This window comes from Petaurus breviceps, unplaced genomic scaffold, assembly GCF_028583685.1.
Source record: "Petaurus breviceps papuanus isolate PSGF00001 unplaced genomic scaffold, PetGlider_PUasm1.0 90700, whole genome shotgun sequence".
In the NCBI taxonomy this organism is placed as follows: domain Eukaryota; kingdom Metazoa; phylum Chordata; class Mammalia; order Diprotodontia; family Petauridae; genus Petaurus; species Petaurus breviceps.
This window is the reverse complement of record NW_027187315.1, coordinates 2142099-2146361: the sequence shown is the minus strand read 5'-3', so window position 1 is coordinate 2146361 and position 4263 is coordinate 2142099. Positions and strand designations below refer to the sequence as shown.

The window sequence follows — 4263 nt, the reverse complement described above, 5'->3', positions numbered from 1 at the left end:
TGCAGGCCTACTAAGAAGAAATGGTCATTTAGTAGAGGCCTGATGTAATGTGGTTGTTTTTAGTACAGTGTGGAAGGACTAAAGAGGATCATGGAATCAAAAATATGGAGTTATAAGATATATCAAAGGCTGTCTAATCCAATGTCTCATTTTACCTTCCTTCCTTCCTTCCTTCCTTCCTTCCTTCCTTCTTTCCTTCCTTCCTTCCTTCCTTCCTTCCTTCCTTCCTTCCTTCCTTCCTTCCTTCCTTCCTTCCTTCCTTCCTTCCTTCCTTCCTTCCTTTCTTTCTTTCTTTCTTTCTTTCTTTCTTTCTTTCTTTCTTCCTTCCTTCCTTCCTTCCTTCCTTCCTTTCTTTCTTTCTTTTGACATTATTTCACTGCTCCACTCTTGCTTGCCACCACTACCATTTTTAGAAGGTATTATAAGTCCTTTGCCATATTCATCTCTGCTTCATTGCTTGCTAATATTTGGTTCCCTCCAGCAGTCACTTCTTCCCTAGCTACTAGCCTTGAGCACATGGACTTTAGAGCAATTACACAGGAAATCTCAGCTGACAGGGTTATAACTTTTTCCCACCTCCAAAGCATCTTGAACTCCTGGCTTACATAAGCCATCTTCAGATTTATAACAGGTTCCCACAGCCCTCCTCTACATACAAAAGGCCTTTTCAGGTGACTGAAATATCCCCTTCTTGGTCCACTCAAACATCTCTGTTTTCTACTTCATTTCTGCTTATGAAGAATCAATTGTCTTTTATCTTCTCTTTTCTCCATTGCCTGGACAGTGTGTATCTCCCAGAGCTGGAACAAGGGTAGGGCATTCAGGGCTTTGTCCAGGGCACTAATAGTAAGAATATACCTTCAGAACTTAACTTTTTGGCAGTGTAGGAGCCACTGAGATTAGCACCTAGATAAAAGTATAACCTAAGCTTCTAGTCACTCCTGGGGGGCATTTGTTTACCTCAGATGTGACTTCTAATGATATAAAATACTGAAATAATTCTGTATTAGGAGAAGAGTTGGTTCCAAAAATGCTGATTGGAGAACCATGTATGGTTCCAGGCATTGTTTGGTGTAGAGAAAGAAACTTTGAAAGCTTCAGATATGTGGGGGCAAATAGCTCCTCAAATGCCCTAATTTCTGGTCAATCTCCCTTGACACTTTGGAGAGAGAATTTCCCTTTGAATAAGATTTGGAAATCCCTGTTGGTTTCATCTGAGATATCTGAATCCCAACTGGAAAATTCATTTATTATCATGTATTTTCTGATATGTTATAATCTATAGAACTTTTTCTATATCTGTTTGTTGTTTTGCTTGAATAAGTGAGCTTACTTTCTATTCCTATATTTGTGAAGGTCTTTTATACAATCATCATTGGTGGGAAAGAGCCAAACTGGCAACTGTAAACTAAAGGCTAAAGACAATGGAAAAAGCTTTTGTTCTGAAACAGACTTATACCTCATGATCAGCAATATTTGGGGAAGGGAGGGAAGATATAGTTCTAGTCCAGTACCCCTCTTATAGATTATTTGTTCAAGCACAAATGATGGTTATACATGGTTTCCAGTTATTTTCTAGAACAAAAAGAACAGCAATAAGTATTTTTGTATATGTGTGTACTTTTCCTTTCTTTGATCTTTTTGGCATATATGACTAATAGTGGCATTACTGAGTCAAAAGGTTTGCATAATGTAGTAACTTTTGGGGTATAGTTACAAATTGCTTCCTAAAATGACTATTTACAGCTCTATCAACAATGTATTAGACAGCCTGTGCTCTCACAGCTCCTCCCACTATTGTCATTTTCTTTTTTGGTCATCTTTGGCAATATGATGGGTGTGAGATAGAGCTGAAAAGTAGTTTTAATTAGCCTTTTTCTTATTAATAATTCAGACCATTTTTCATGTGGTTGTTGGGAGTTCAGATCTCTTCACTTGAGAATTGCATGTTCCTATCCTTTGACCATCTAGTGGAAAAATAATTCTTATTTTGATATGTTTGTATCAATTCCTTCTATATCTAGATATCAGACTTTTATCATGAAATCTGTTGCAAAAATTATTTTTCCAGTTAACTATTCCCCCCCCAATTCTAACTGTAACTTGCTTTTGTTTGTTCAAAATAATTTTTAACTTTCCATGGTTAAAAATGTCCATTTTCTCTCATAAGCTCTTTTTTATTCCTTATTTATTCAAATACTCTTTCCCAACACATAGTGGTGAGAGCTATCACCTTTCAATCCCCTGTAATTTGCTTATGATATGACCTTATGTATCTTGGTTAGGTATCCATTTGAAGTATATTGTAGCATACATTATGAGAGGTTGATCTTATCATAATTCCTCTCACACTGCTTTCCAATTTTCCTAGAAAATTTTGTTGAATAGTGAGACCTTACTCAGTAATTGTCCTTGGGTATGTTTAACACTATGTTACTTATTTCAATTGCCTCTGGATCTTGTATATCTAACCTGGACCACTGTTTAACTTTTCTACAAGCCCCAAATAGTTATGATGGTTATTCCTTTGTAGTCTTGTCTGAGATCTGGTACTGCTAAGCCCCCTTCTTTCCCAATTTTTCATTGTTTCCCATGAGATTTCTTTTTATTTTTTGTTCCTCCAGATAAGTTCTGTTATAATTTCATCTGACTCTTTAAAATAATTTTTTGGTAGTTTGATCACTATGGCAGAATTTGTAAATTACTTCAGGCAGTATTATAATTCTAGTTATCGGGAAGCAGCTGTGATCTTAAAGTTCCAAAACTTCTTTGCTAGCGTCCGTGACTTCGCGTGCAGGTGTTTGTGGGCTGGATTAGCTAGAATGGTGGAGAAGAAAACTTCGGTGCTGTCCCAGGACCCCAGGCGGCGGCGCGTGCTGGACTGGGCAGCCCGGCAGCAACGAATCAACCGACGTTCGGAGGCCTTGGAGAATGACAATTTCCAGGGGGATCCCCACGCCAGCCTTCCCCAGCTAGGCAAGAGGCTGCCGCAGTTGGAGGATGATGCCGACACCGGAAAGAAGAAGAAAAAAACTAGGGATCATTTTAAACTAGGTTTTCGAAAGAACTTCCAGGCCCTTCTGGAAGACCAGAATTTAAGTGTGACTGAGGGCCCTATCTCACACCTGTGCAGGGCTCTCTAGCCTGCCCCAGCACCCCTCCTGTGCAGTGCATGGCTTTCCTTCTCCTTATACTTGTGTCAGCTGTGGAGCTACATACTGTACTACCTGCTGCCTTGGCACACATTAAGAGACTCGGTGTTTGAAGTGGACAGTGTAAGTCTGGGACCTTTCCCCAAGGGAAGAAAACCCTGCCTTGTTTTTTTCCAGAGAGAAAAGATGAAAGTGTTGGGACCTTACAGCTTCCTAGATAGGACTATTCCTCAATCTCTCTTTTCTTTTAAAAAAAAATTTATTTTGTAATTCTGTAGCCCACAAATATCATCAAAACCAGCATTTCCAAATACACTGAAGTCACAAAAGATGATTAATACATAAAATTCTTATATACATTTTGCATCCTTTAAATAGAATATAAATCCAACATGTTAATTTCAGAGCTGTCCTGCTTGTCTCTCCTTCTGAGACTTCTTTGCATTTTTAAAAAGCTGTAGTGATCTTTCGTCATTTTTTGGTATATCTATTGCTAGTTCACTTCCTCCTTCTAAATCCCTCCCATTAAAAAAAAAAACAACTAATGCAATAAATAAGTACAATCAGGCAAAGCAGATCCAAACCTTTGCCATGTCTGAAAAGGTGTTTCTCTTAATCCTGTTTCTTTTCCAACAAGAAAGATAAAAACTGGGGAAATGAGAGCCCCTTCTCTAAGCCCTGTGTCCAGTGCTTTGGTTTAGATGGGGGAGGTGGTATGGGACTAAATCCACAAAACACTACAGTTTAATCTATGTGTCTCTAATAAAGCCATAAGAAAAAGGGAAAAAAAATTTAGTTATCACTACCCAGCTCTGAGTAATTACTTTCATTCTTTATTTAATAAAGAGCATTCTGTAGTATTCATTCTGTAGTAATATTGGATTGAATTATATATATATATATATATATATACATATATATATATATATATTTCTACTTGATTTTGTTAGTAATTTATAGAAAGATTGTTGATTTTTGTGAATTTATTTATTTTACATCCTGGTGCTTTATTAAAGTTATAAATTTTTAAAATTAATTTTCAATTTAATTTATAGGGTTCCCAAAGTAAACTATCATATCATCTGCAAAAAGTGATCATTTTGTTTTTTCT

The 4263-nt window shown here is 37.1% G+C and overlaps 1 pseudogene; it reads left to right on the top strand.

Annotated features, from left to right (window-relative positions):
* The first annotated feature begins 2806 nt into the window (after window positions 1–2806).
* LOC138144363 (zinc finger HIT domain-containing protein 1 pseudogene) lies at window positions 2807–3279 on the top strand (annotated as a pseudogene).
* The last annotated feature ends 984 nt before the right edge of the window (window positions 3280–4263 follow it).